Below are 15440 nucleotides of genomic sequence, written 5' to 3'. Positions count from 1 at the left end.
GAACATAGTCAAAACATTCTCTGACATAAATTGTACCAATGTTTTCTTAGGTTGGTCTTCTAAAGCAATAGAAATAAAAGCAAAAATAAATAAATGGGACCTAATCAAACTTACAAGCTTTCACACAGCAAAGGAAACCATAAACAAAATGAAAAGACAACCAATGGAACAGGAAAAAATATTAATATTTGAAAATTATGTGACCAACAAGGGCTTAATTTCCAAAATATACAAACAGCTCATACAACTCAACAACAAAAACACAAACAACCCAATCGAAAAATAACCAGAAGGTAGACGTTTCTCCAAAGAAGGCATTGCTGCTGCTGCTGCTGCTGCGAAGTCGCTTCAGTCATGTCCGACTCTGTGCGACCCCATGGCCAATAGGCACACGAAAAGATGCTCAACATTGCTAATTATTAGAGAAATGTAAGTCGAAACTACAATGAGGTATCTCCTCACACTAGTCAGAATGGCCATCATTAAAAAGTCTATAAACCATAAAGGCTGGAGAAGGTGTAGAGAAAAAGGAATCCTCCTACAGTGTTGGTAAGAATGTAAATTGGTACAGCCATTGTGGAAAACAGTACGGAGAGTCCTCAAATAACTAAAAATAGAACTACCCTTATGACCCAGAAATCCCACTCCTGGGCATATACCCAGACAAAACTACAATTCAAAACGATACATGCACCCCCACTGTTCACAGCAGCTCTATTCACAATTGCCGAGACATGGAAACAACCAAAATGTCCATCAACAGATGAATGAATAAAGAAGATGTGCTGTAAATATACAATGGAATTCTACTCAGCCATATGAAAGAATGAAATATTGCCATTTGCAGCAACATGGATGGGCCTGGAGATTATCATACTAAGTGAAGTCAGAGAAAGACAAATACTATATATCATCCTTACTTTGGAACTGTGGTGCTGGAGAAGACTTGAGAGTCCCTTGGTTAGCAAGGAAATCAAGCCAGTCAATCCTGAAGGAAATCAACTCTGAATATTCCTTGGAAGGACTGATACTGAAGCTGAAGCTCCAATATTTTGGCCACTTGATGCAAAGAGCCAACTCATTGGGAAAGACCCTGATGCTGGGAAAGATTGAAAGCAAGGGGAAAAGGGGACAACAGAGGATGAGAAGGTTGGATGGCACCATCAACTCAATGGACATGAGTTTGAGCAAACTCCAGGAGATGGTGAACGAAAGGGAAGCCTGGCATGCTGCTGTCCATGAGTTGGAAACAACTTAGCAACTGAACAACAGCAATAATATGTGGAATCTAAAATATGACACAAATGAATTTATCTGCAAAACAAAAAGAGACAGAGAGAACAGACTTGTGAGTGACAAAGGGGAGGGAGTAGGGAGGGATAGGCTGGGAGTTTGGAGTTAGTTCAGTTCAGTTGCTCAGTTGTGTCCGACTCTTTGTGACCCCATGAATCACAGCACACCAGGCTTCCCTGTTCATCACCAACTCCTGGAGTTTACCCAAACTCATGTCCATCGAGTCAGTGATGCCATCCAGCCATCCCATCCTCTGCCATCCCCTTCTCCTCCTGCCCCCAATTCCTCCCAGCATCAGAGTCTTTTCCAATGAGTCAACTCTCCGCATGAGGTGGCCAAAGTACTGGAGTTTCAGCTTCAGCATCATTCCCTCCAATGAACACCCAGGACTGATCTTTAGGATGGACTGGTTGGTTGCAGTTAGTAGGTGCAAACTATCACATATAGAATGGATAAGCAATAAGGTCCTACTGTGTAGTTCAGTCAACTACACTGAATATCGTGAGATAAACCATAATGGAAAGGAAATAAAAAAGAATGTAGGAAAGAAAAATATCTTCAGAGAGTTAAGGTGGAACTTAATCTCTTAATGTCAATATATGGCTAAAATTGCTTATCTGAATAGATTTTCAGAGTTTAACTGCAGAGTCTGATTCAATATTAAGCAATCTAACAGGAATGAATGTTTTAGCACATAAAGGTTTTTTTTTTTTGTACTCTATATTTTGTTATTAGCTCACAAACTGAGGTTCTAATTGTAAAATTTAGAGATTGAGGATTTGGCAAATGGAATTCTACTAATCATACTTTTTCTTGCTTGTATTTCCTCGATTAATAGGTGAGTCAGGCTCAGATCTGGAATACTTCAGCAGGAATTTAGGGGTGTTACACTCTCTGAGGTATGGACATTATATGATTTCTGAGAAGCCAAATTATTGTTTCCTTGCATATCACCTACTATATTCTGACAAATGACTTGGAAATCAATGGGAACTTGGCATACAAAAAGCATAAATCAAGCTTCAAGTTGTGTTACATTGTGGCAGCTTTTAAAAGCTGATTTCACTTATTTGTTAAAATAATAGACTTTAACTGAAACTGTGAAGCACTGAAAGATGTAGATGGCCTGCTGTCTGCCCACAGGCTTATGATGTGAAGGAGACAGGAGACGCATGCCACTAATTATAACACTAGGTGCCACGGTAAGATGTGTCATTAATAGACTGCACGGTTCCTGCTGAGACTTCACAGGCCAATAGAATCATCGCCAGTTGAGGGTGATCTGGTAGGCTTCTCCGGAAGCCCACTTCTGAGCAGGGTCTGAAAGATGAGTTTTCCTAATCTCTCAGTAAATCTATGCTTGCTCAGCCCTCATGCCCTTTTCATATCTGTCATTTGCAATTATTTTCATGATTGTTAATTAAGGTCTGTCTCCCTGCCTAGACTGGTTCTGTTCACCATACTCTCCCTGCCAGCTGGTATAATGCTCGGCTCACAAGTAGGGGCTTAATAAGTATTTGTTGGATAAAGAACTATTTCTTGAGTGTTCTTATACACCAGGCAGGCACATGCCATGTACACTCATTTTCTCCTCACAGTAGCTCTCAAGGTGTCATTACCTCCAGGAAGCTAACCAGTTAGTGTGTCATCTCTGGACTAATATCTAGCTCCAGTTGAGGTCTGTTGGGCTGCAAAGCTTGGGGCTGCCCCCAGGACTCACACTGCGGGGTGAAGATGGGGTGAAGGGTGCAAGACGCTTGGGGGTGCCTGAGAAAACAGCTCCCGCCCAGAGCTCCAGTGTCCTCTCTCCTGGGAGTAAGGGGAGCCTGGGTAAACCTGACTTTAAAGGAGTCTTCTGATGGAATGTCCCTGGGCTTGTTGGTCCTGCCTGTCTCTCCTGCAGCCAGCCAGCTCTGCTCGGCTCCCTGCGCACTTGGCTCCAATAAAAACGAACCCGTGTTCCTGGGTGTCTGGTGTAACTCCAGGCTTCCAATCCCCACCGTTGAGCCTGACTTTTAGCACACCCCACTTTTGCACTGGTTCCACTTCTGGCCTTGACCCACCTCATACCCCCTCCCTATGACTTATAGCTTCATCCTCTGTGTGTCTGTGGTTCTCACCATAGGCGACCCTTCCTAGCTGTCCCCCACAACTTATCTCCTTGATCTCTGTGTCATGCTGAGTAGCGGGGACCCCAGCTCTCCGTCCAGAGAAATTCAGGTGTCAACTGGAGCGGGCAGGGAACCATGGCACCAGGCGGAAGGCTGGCTACGTTGCTGAGATGCCAAGCAGACATGGTGGGATTAGCATGGAAGAAAGAGGGATGGGCAGAGGAGAGGGTGTCAGGGGAGAATTGGTGGCACTTGGCAATGATTTGATGCAGGTGTGGCCTGAGGGTGTGACAGGGGAAGAGGGAAGAGAAGAGAGGCAGAGGGCACCCCTCCGGATCTCTGTGTGGAAAACAGTATTGCCCAAACTTACACCTGCCGCCTTTGGTTTCCAGAATTTTCATTTTCCATAAGATTCCCTTCAAGCTTTACTTTCATCCTAGTTTCAAGCTCTGCTTCTCCCCGCACCCTGCATACTCAGTCATCCTGGATGGAGCAGTCATTCTTCAGACCACCTTGTTCCTCCAGCTTCCTTTCTGACTGTTCCCCTTCCTCCCATCTGCAGAAATCTTCTCCACCCCTCAAAGGCAGACGGGTTGCCATGTCCATGGAGCAGCCCCTGCTGATGCCAGTTGGAATAATGTCTCTTTTCTGTGCTTCCCTAGGGCTTAGTCCTCTTATCAAAGTCGTTCTCACATCCTGCTTCACACCACAAACACTGTACTCATGTCTGTTTCCCCACCAGACTGGGATGAGACTGGGAATTACATCTTCTCCAGCTTCTAAGTCCCCAGTGACAGGTACTCACTTCTCCCTACCTGCTCCTCCTTTGCAATTCTCATCAATAGAGTTTGACAGATATTGGTTGTAAATTTGGCACAGTGTTAACATTGAAGGCGTGTGGAAGGGAGTGGGGCTGGGGATCTCCATGCCAGGGACGTCTAACACATTGCCATGTTCTCTTGTATACTTGGTAGTGGATATATGGGAGTCATTGTGTTATGATTCTATGTAGCTTACATATATTTTAAAATACACTTTTGTACCCACTTGAAATTCAATAAAATCAAATTTTAAAAGAGATAAATATTGTATAAATTGCATCATCCTTTTTCCTTCTGTCAGAAGACAGCTCTTTCTCCCAATTATATTTCTTTTCCTTCATATAGAACATGCTAGAATAAAGACTCAGACTCATTTTTCTGACAGTTGATTCTCGTGATTTGATTTTGTTTTCTTCCTTCTCTATTTTTATTTTACTTCTCTTTTCTGTCTATATCTTTCTTTCTTTTTGTAAAAAAACCAAACATTTATTTATTTGGTTGTTCAGTTCAGTCACTCAGTCATGTCCAACTCTTTATGACCCCATGGACTGCAGCATGCCAGGCCTCCCTGTCCATCACCAACTCCCAGAGTTCACTCAAACTCATGTCCATCGAGTTGGTGATGCCATCCAACCATCTCATCCTCTGTCATCACCTTCTTCTCCTGCCTTCAATCTTTCCCAGCATCAGGGTCTTTAGCAATGAGTCAGTTCTTCGCAAAAGGTGGCCAAAGTATTGGGAGTTTCAGCTTCGGCATCAGTCCTTCCAATGAATATTCAGGACTGATTTCCTTTAGGATGGACTGGTTGGATCTTCTTGCAGTCCAAAGGACTCTCAAGAGTCTTCTTCAACACCACAGTTGAAAAGCATCAGTTCTTTGGCGCTCAGCTTTCTTTCTAGTCTAACTCTCACATCCATACATGACTACTGCAAAAACCATACCTTTGACTAGACGGAATTTTGTGGCAAAGTAATGTCTCTGTGTTTTAATATGCTGTCTAGGTTGGTCATAACTTTAATTCCAAGGAGCAAGCGTCTTTTAATTTCATGGCTGCAGTCACCATCTACAGTGATTTTGAAGTCCCCCAAAATAAAGCCTGTCACTGTTTTTATTGTCTCTCCATCTATTTGCCGTGAAGTGAGAGACCAGATGCCATGATCTTAGTTTTCTGAATGTTGAGCTTTAAGCCAACTCTTCACTCTCCTCTTTCACTTTCATCAAGAGGCATTTTATTTCTTCTTCACTTTCTACCATAATGGTGGTGTCATCTGCATATCTGAGGTTATTGATATTTCTCCCGGTAATCTTGATTCTAGCTTGTGTTTCATCAAGCCCAGCATTTCTCATGATGTACTCTGCACATAAGTTAAATAAGCAGGGTGACAATATACAGCCTTGACATAATCCTTTCCTGGTTTGGAACCAGTCTGTTGTTCCATGTCCAGTTCTAACTGTTGCTTCTTGGCCTGCATACAGATTTCTCAGGAGGCAGGTATGGTGGTCTGGTATTTCCATTTCTTAAATAATTTTCCACAGTTTCTTGTGATCCACATAGTTAAAGGCTCTGGCATAGTCAATAAAACAGAAGTAGACATTTTTCTGGAACTTGCTTGCTTTTTCTACGATCTGACGGATGTTGGCAATCTGATCTCTGGTTCCTCTGCCTTTTCTAGATCCAGCTTGGAGAATTTTGAGCACTATTTTGCTAGTGTGTGAGATGAATTCAATTGTGTGGTAGTCTGAACATTCTTTGGCATTGCCTTTCATTGGGATTGGAATAAACAGTGATCTTTTCCAGTTTTGTGGACACTGCTGTTCAGTTCAATTCAGTTCAGTCACTCAGTCGTGTCTGACTCTTTGCAACCCCATGAATCGCAGCATGCCAGGCCTCGCCAACTCCCAGAGTTCACTCAGACTCACGTCCATCGAGTCAGTGATGCCATCCAGCCGTCTCATCCTCTGTCGTCCCCTTCTCCTGCCCCCAATCCCTCCCAGCATCAGAGTCTTTTCCAATGAGTCAACTCTTCGAATGAGGTGGCCAAAGTACTGGAGTTTCAGCTTCAGCATCATTCCTTCCAAAGAAATCCCAGGGCTGATCTCCTTCAGAATGGATTGATTGGATCTCCTTGCAGTCCAGGGGACTCTCAAGAGTCTTCTCCAACATCACAGTTCAAAAGCATCAGTTCTTCGGCTCTCAGCCTTCTTCACAGTCCAACTCTCACATCTATATATGACTACTGGAAAAACCATAGCCTTGACTAGATGGACCTTTGTTGGCAAAGTAATGTCTCTGTTTTTCAATATGCTATCTAGGTTGGTCATAACTTTTCTTCCAAGGAGTAAGCATCTTTTAATTTCATGGCTGCAGTCACCATCTGCCATGATTTTGGAGCCCAAAAAAATAAAGTCTGACACTGTTTCCACTGTTTCCCCATCTATTTCCCATGAAGTGATGGGACCAGATGCCATGATCTTCGTTTTCTGAATGTTGAGCTATAAGCCAACTTTTTCACTCTCCTTTTTCACTTTCATCAAGAGGCTTTTTAGTTCCTCTTCACTTTCTGCCATAAGGGTGGTGTAATCTGCATATCTGAGGTTATTGATATTTCTCCCGGCAATCTTCATTCCCGCTTTTGCTTCTTCCAGCCCAGTGTTTCTCATGATGTACTCTGCATATAAGTTAAATAAGCAGGGTGACAATATACAGCCTTGACGTACTCCTTTTCCTATTTGGAACCAGTCTGTTGTTCCATGTCCAGTTTGAACTGTTGCTTCCTGACCTGCATACAGGTTTCTCAAGAGGCAGGTCAGGTGGTCTGGTATTCCCATTTCTTTCAGAATTTTCCAGTTTATTGTGATGCACACAGTCAAAGGCTTTGGCATAGTCAATAAAGCAGAAACAGATGTTTTTCTGGAACTCTCTTGCTTTTTCCATGATCCAGCGGATGTTGGCAATTTGATCTCTGGTTCCTCTGCCTTTTCTAAAACCAGCTTGAACATCAGGAGGTTCACGGCTCATGTATTGCTGAAGCCTGGCTTGGAGAATTTTGAGCATTACTTTACTAGCATGTGAGATGAGTGGAATTGTGCAGTAGTTTGAGCATTCTTTGGCACTGCCTTTCTTTGGGATTGGAATGAAAACTGATGTACTGGATCTTAATTGCAACTTGTGGGATCTTTAGTTGCAGTGTTTGAACTCTCAGTTGTGGCACACAAACTCTTAGTCACAGCATGTGGGATCTAGTTCCCTGACCAAGGATCAAACCAGGGCCCCCTGCACCGGGAGTGCAGAGTCTTAGCCACCAGACCACCAGGGAAGTCCCTACATCTTTCATAACCATTTCCAACTATTGGTGCTACTCTGATGGGTGGCAATCTTAGGATAATGGGTGAAAGGAAGTTCTTACATTTGAAAAATCTAAATAGGTATGTTATTGATTAACAGAGAGGTATGACAACAAATGGATGCATTTTAAAATCCTCTATGAACTAGGAATCATTACTATAGTAAAGACAGAGTGGTCTAGAAGCTTCTTTAATTTGAAGGACAAGATGAAATGTGCTTGAAAGGGCATGGGGCAAAACAGTCCATTTTGGCAAAAATAATACTTCACAAAATCTTCTGGATGAGTTATTCCCTCCCCAACCCTCAGAGTTAAGGCTGTTACCAGAGGGAAATATCGAGATAAATTTATTGCTTATTGAAAGAATATAATATTTAGGTTATCATGTGAGATACTTTTATCTGCAAATAATAGCAAGCCCAAGTCGAAGTGACATAAATTATAAGAAGACATGTCGTCTCACCCAATAGAATTCTGAGTAGGGTGTTTCCCAAGTTGGTGAACTCAAGAGCTCACCTCATTGAGCACCTGGCTCTTTTCTCCTTTTCCTCTCTGCTGTCTTCTACTTGTTGGCATTATCTTCAGGCTTCCCCTCTCATGGTTTCAAGGACAGCTTGTACTAAACGGTTGCCCCACAGCACGTTCTTCACCACTCTGTTCTTTTTAAAAGCTGTTATAGGAAGCCCCCTTCTGGAAAGATTTCTCCTCATGTCAGAGTGTCTAGAATTGGGTCACAAGTGTGCATGCTAAGTCATAGTCTTTCCAGGCTAGGTGGCAATTGGGTCACAGACCTACCCTTAAACCCAAGGATAACAGCACAGAGGGATTGAGACCATTATGATTGGTTTGAAAGTGAAAGCGAAAGTCGCTTAGTCGTGTCTGACTCTTTGCGACCCCATGTACTATACAGTCCATGGAATTCTCCAGGCCAGAATACTGGAGTGGGTAGCCGTTTCCTTCTCCAGGGGATCTTCCCAACCCAGGGATCGAACCCAGGTCTCCTGCATTGCAGGCGGATTCTTTACTGCTGAGCCACTGGGGAAGCCCCAAAATACTGGAGTGAGTAGCTGTTCCCTTCTCCAGAGCATCTTCCTGACCTAGGAATCCAACCAGGGTCACCTGCATTGCTGGCAGATTCTTTACCAGTTGAGTACCAGGGTCTAGAAGGACTCAGATTGGCCTGGTTCTTTAAGCAGGGAGAGAAATTGACTGTCAGGATGAAAACAGGTCTCTGTAAACATGGAAGAAGAGGAAACGACTGATGAGTGCCTCTTAGAAGGCTCCTCATCCAAAGGAGATGTGCAGAGAGAAACTGATTGGAAACAAAACACAGGCTTCCCCCTTGGGACAACCTTTTGAGGCACACTAAGGCTCATGCATCAGAGAAGGAAATGGCACCCCACTCCAGTGTTCTTGCCTGGAGAATCCCAGGGACAGGGGAGCCTGGTGGGCTGCTGTCTATGGGGTTGCACAGAGTCGGACATGACTGAAGTGACTTAGCAGCAGCAAGACTCTTCATCAGCATGTGTCCTCATCCAGCATTTTATGATGGGTGTCCACAGGGTTGTCATAGGGCTATCATTTCCTCCAAAGATATGTCTATTTTCAGATGGACTGTGAAAATAGCCCAACTATTTCTATATAGAAAGGTGATTATCAGTGTGTGATAGAACAAAGGCAGGCACAGTGTTTGTAGTGAAGAGTTGAATGGTTTTCATTACCTTTCTTTTGTGATCTTATGCCACTTTCCTCTTAGGAATTATGTCTCATCTATTGAACGATGTCTTGGCAAGGCTGTATGTAAATCGAGGTTTCTTGCCGATCAGCCAAGGGGTGACATGTGACCTAAGCTAGACCAATGTGACCTGCTTTCTCAGGACTTTGAATTTATAGTGACATGAGAATGGAAAATATTATTTGAGTTCTTCATTCTGGCAGTTAAGTTGCATCATTCCTGCTTTTAGACCCTCTAGGATCCACCCAGCCCCTCCAAACTGTCTTGATCCTGAGGTTGGTTCTCCAGCCTTCCCTTTGATTCCACGAGCTACCAGTAACATCCTTGCAAAAAGATCATTTCGTGCTTCAGTAGCCTGCTATATACAACATCTAACATCTATTTTATTTCATAAAATCATCAGATGTCTGAGTGGTAAGAAATCTTAGAAATCATCTGGGCAGTGCCCTCATTTTATAGCTGACGAAATTGAATCTCCCAGAGGTTGAGGGTTTCTCTCAAGGTCACATCACAGAACTTATCAGTGACAGAACTGGGAATAAGACAGGGTCTCCTTTGCCCAGGGTAGTGCAGCCTGCTTTTTATTTTCATTCCTTTTATTATAAACCACAGCCTGCCTTTCTCCTCTTTCTCTCATACTTAATACAGAATGGTGACCTTAAAATTTTCATTTCTCCCCTAAATTCATAATTTGCTTGGAGGAGTTAAAAATTTTGTTTCAGAGGTAGTCCTTTCAGAGATTTGGCATCTGGTAAAGACAGGCATCAGTTTATATCCTTATATGGAGTCTTAACTATTTTCAACTATCTATAAAGAAATTCATGTTTGGAAAGGAAGTGGTTTGCTCTAGGGAAACATATGGGTTAGGGTTCTGAAAGTGATTATCTCCCATTTTTAACTTTAGCTTCTATCTGTGTGCATTTGGAGAAAGTCTTCCTTGATTCCCACTAAAAGATAAATATCTGCTCTATTTTTTCAGTCACCTTAGGGGAATCATAGCTTAGACAACTGCTGCCCAAACAGCCCAATGTTAGGGTAGGAATTGGGAAGAGGTTTTCCCTGGTGGCTCAGTTGGTAAAGAATCCATCTGTAATGCAGGAGACCCAGGTTCAATCCTTGGGAGGGGAAGATCCGCTGGAAAAGGAAATGGCAACCCACTCCAGTATTCTTGCCTGGGAAATCCCATGAACAGAGGAGCCTGGTGGGCTATACAGTCCATGGGGTTGCAAAGAGTTGGACAAGACCTTAGCAGCTAAACTATCACTGCCACCACTTTAGGCACTAAAAATGTACTGGTTAATTCATTCACCTCACAATATCAGAAAGCAAGTACTCTTATCAAGATCTCAATTTACAGATGAAGAAAGTAAGGCACAGAGAGGTTAAGTAACTTGCTTAAGGATACACAGATTTAAGTGGCAGAGCTGAGATTTGAACCAGGTGGTCTCAGTTCAAAGTCCATGCCCTTAACACTCTGTTACATCTTAATTATTAACTCTCGCTATGGGGATAAAAGTAGATTCATTTTCCTAGGAAAAGAAGATTGTCCAATACCTTTTTGTACACACTTCCAGCAAGGGGGGGTTCTGGAGCATGACTCTCTTGTGTCCCAGTGATGCTTGCAGCATACACTTATGAACACCATTGAACTGCAAGTACTTCTACACAACAAACGTTTTTCTTGTCTCTACCCATGTAACCAAATACATCTAAAGAACTTGATTACTTGGTAGTTGTGAGATTAATTGCACAGAGGGAAGCTTTTTGCTCTGGATGCTCATCAAATAGGATCAAAAGTGAATCATTTAATAGGTTATTTAAGAGTCAAATTCTTTGAACTCATCTCAAGATCCCCTGTGGTGAAAGGTACTAACTGCAATACAAAAACAGCCAAATATTGATTAGAAAATGCTATGAACTAAGTGCCTAGAAAGTCCTTTTCTGCTTACTGGATTTAAAACACATTATTCTGCTTGAAATTTGTTACAGAGAAACAGGAAATCATCTCCATTCCCCATCCTGTTTTGGCAAACAGACAAAGTAAGTTTTATTTTTAAGCAATTTATCAAAACAAAGTTCCACTATGTCAAAAAAAATTGACAGTGCTTAATGCTTACATCACAGTAAGTTTTTTTTGGATTATTCTTTATTCAGAGTGAAAAATTCAGTAGAAAAAAAGGGTGTTTAAAAAAGTGTCTATTTTATTCAAGCTCTCTTAATTACAGACTAATACTAGGAGAAAAGTTCATTATTCAGTAGTAGCTGTTGGTTTTTTAATAGAATAATTCGATCAATGTGAGCAAAAAAGGATCTCTTTAAATGGCATGTTTTAGTGGCACAATTCACACAGGCTGTATTCCTGAGAATTTGCTAGTTTGCATGGATGGGTGGTGCCAGAGGAGCAGTAGGGAGAATGAGGTGGGAGGAGGCTTCTTGCCTCTCTTGGGAACTGGCGGTAAGAGCCCTGAGTGTATAGTGCCCCCTCCCTGAGGACCAGGTTGGCCTACCTGTGCCCCAAATAAGCTAGTATCTGAGCACCATTAACAAGTACTGGTATCTGACGTAGAAATTACCCAGTAAGTGTTTATGGACTTAATGAATGGAATGCTATTGGAGCCCAGACAAGGGCACTGAAATCAAGGAGGAAGAAATGAGAGAAGACTTTCTGGAGGAAGGGGGATAATCTGACACTTAAAAGAAGAAGTTGGACAGAGTGGAAAGAACATATATGAAGGCACTTGGGCAGTTGTGTATGGAAAAGAGCGTTTACTTTAAGATCTATGTGTCCTCCAACACACACACACACACACACACACACACACACACACACACACACACACGGGCTCCTGACATGCAGGAGATGGAAGCATGCTCTCTTTGACATTGTAATAACCATGCTATTCTGTTTCAAGGACACTGTGGTAATTAACGTGGGAGAAAGATGGGCTTTGTTAAACTTGAGAATGTCAGGGTTCTGCAGGGGAAAACTGACAATACTGTGATCTATTGTGATATTTTTAATATTCTATAATTTGAGCTTGTAACTGCTTAACCAATTAAAGTTTAAGCAGGCAGCCCTTAAATACTACTGCACAACTGAAAGAATGATTTATTACACACAGAGTTATTGGAAGAGAGGGAAGCCAGATTGTATTCAGAGGAACACCACTGAAGGTGGCTGTTAATTTTTGCTCTGGATATAGGCTTCCCTGTTTAACTTAGAGAGAAGCTGCACCCTCACACCCCCTTTTGGAGAGTTCCAATGCAAAATTGTACACTAAAAGGTTTAGGAAGTCCTTAGGGTTAAAAAGAAAAAAGGTTTATTAATGGTTAACCCACTTCTCAGGAAAGTTCTTTTTTTTTTCCTTCCCGATTATCACTGAGTACATTTTTTAATCACTGCAGTGAGAAAAGATTGAGACACAGGAGGAAATTTCATCCCTCTTTGGGGGTTATATTATAGCCAGATTTTTAAAAATCCAGTCTAAGATAAATTCCATTAAAGCACAATTTGTGCTAATTATGCTATGCTGATTCTACGAATGCACTGTTCTGACATTATCAATAACGCTGAATTACTCAGTTCATACGGGCCCCTGATGGGCTCCAATCAATGCATGGTAGCAGCTGCATAAGTTAAATTGCCACTAGACAGAGCTGAGAGGGAGTGTGGTGCAAGGGGCCATCCACAAGGATCTCTGTGGGTTTTGCCCTTGAGTTGATGAGGAATTGATGAAGGTGCCCTAAAAGGTAGGAGGGACTAGACTATAAAGGACTTTGTTTGGGTATTCTCCAAAGATGCTGGGTTCAGCCAAAGAAGGTTTCGATTAAAGGAATAACCAGATTTGCACTCTTAGGGAATCTACGTTGACACTACCACGGTGGGTGATTACAGGGGAACTAATACCTGCACTGACACCAAGTTGGTATCACAGGGAAGGAAAAATAATTACCTCCTACCATCTGAGTTCTTAACTGAGACCCCTGTAATAAAAGGCAGATTGACAAGAGAAAAACAATCAGAAATTTACTAACATGTTATCTCATGTATACAAGGGTGATACCCAGGGGAAAATGAGTAATTCAAAGAGGTAGCTTAGAATTCAGACTTAAATCCTGAATTCTAAATAGGGAAGGGGGCAGGAGATGTCAGCCTCTTAGGGTAGACCAAATGATTTTTTGGAAAGATGAGTGGACCCTTAGAAGAATAGGTGGGAAATATGATGGTTTGTGATAAAGTCTGTCTGGAAGTGGTGTTGACTGCTGGTCTCCTCTTCCGTATTGAGGCAGTCTTCCCTGGTTGTTGAAACTCCCAGTTTAGGAATCTATGACAACTGAGTCCCTTATGGAGTATCTGTCTTCAGGTAGGTAAGGGAAGTTCAAAGCCTCTCCCTGTATTTGCTGTTTTTCAAGAGCCTACAGCTCAACAGTAATCAACATACCAAAGCAGCATATTTGGGGATGGTGTGTCCTGAACCCCTACAGCCACATACTGGGGTGGCATATGCTGCCGTCATTCAGTATCTATTATGCCAGTTCACAGGAATGATGAGAAGAAAGGGAAACAAGATGGAGGCAATGGGATCCAGGAAGATATACAAAGAAATAACCGATAGCACTTGGAAACTGGTTGGCACTGAGGGTGAAGAAAAAGTAGGAGCCTAGGGTGACAGCTAGGCTTCTGGCAGAAGCAACACTATGCATCCAGTTAAGAAAATATATTAATAGGAGGAGGGGGGAAAGGTGATGAATTCAGTTCAGACATGTTCAGATTAAATTTAGTGGAACACCCAAACGCTGATACACAGGTGTCTGATAGGAAGCTGACTCTATGGTTGGAATCCAGGAGTGATGTTAGGGCTCCAGGTAGAAATTTGCATGTTATCAGCATATAGGTGGATGCTTCCCTGCTGGCTCAGAAGTAAAGAATCCACTTTCCAATGCAGGAGACGTGTGTTGGATCCCTGGGTCGGGAAGATCCCCTGGAAAAGGGAGTGGCAACCTACTCTAGTATTTTTGCCTGGGAAATCCTAGGGACAGAGGAGTCTGGCGGGCTACAGTCCATGGGGTCACAAAGAGTCAGACACAATTTAGTGACTAAACAATAACAACAACAAGCAGGAGAAAAGACAATTTCTAACAAGTGGTGCTGGGAAAACTGGTCAACCACTTGTAAAAGAATGAAACTAGAACACTTTCTAACACCATACACAAAAATAAACTCAAAATGGATTAAAGATCTAAACATAAGACCAGAAACTATACAACTCCTAGAGGAGAACATAGGCAAAACACTCTCCGACATAAAACACAGCAGGATCCTCTATGACCCACCTCCCAGAATATTGGAAATAAAAGCAAAAATAAACAAATGGGACCTAATTAAAATTAAAAGCTTCTGCACAACAAAGGAAACTATAAACAAGGCAAAAAGACAGACTTCAGAATGGGAGAAAATAATAGCAAATGAAGCAACTGACAAAGAATTAATCTCAAAAATATACAAGCAACTTCTGTAGCTCAATTCCAGAAAAATAAATGACCCAATCAAAAAATGGGCCAAAGAACTAAACAGACATTTCTCCAAAGAAGACATACAGATGGCTAACAAACACATGAAAAGATGCTCAACATCAATCATTATCAGAGAAATGCAAATCAAAACCACAATGAGGTACCACTTCACACCAGTCAGAATGGCTGCGATCCAAAAATCTGCAAGCAATAAATGCTGGAGAGGGTGTGGAGAAAAGGGAACCCTCTTACACTGTTGGTGGGAATGCAAACTAGTACAGCCACTATGGAGAACAGTGTGGAGATTCCTTAAAAAACTGGAAATAGAACTGCCATATGACCCAGCAATCCCACTGCTGGGGATACACACCGAGGAAACCAGAATTGAAAGAGTCAGGTGTACTCCAATGTTCATCGCAGCATTGTTTATAATAGCCAGGACATGGAAGCAACCTAGATGTCCATCAGCAGACAAATGGATAGGAAAGCTGTGGTACATATACATAATGGAGTATTACTCAGCCATTAAAAAGAATACATTTGAATCATTTCTAATGAGGTGGATGAAACTGGAGCCTATTATACAGAGTGAAGTAAGCCAGAAAGAAAAACACAATACAG

The sequence above is a fragment of the Capricornis sumatraensis genome, chromosome 7, assembly GCF_032405125.1.
Source record: "Capricornis sumatraensis isolate serow.1 chromosome 7, serow.2, whole genome shotgun sequence".
NCBI classification, from domain to species: domain Eukaryota; kingdom Metazoa; phylum Chordata; class Mammalia; order Artiodactyla; family Bovidae; genus Capricornis; species Capricornis sumatraensis.
The sequence above is the reverse complement of the archived record's forward strand: the minus strand, read 5'-3'. Positions refer to the sequence as shown.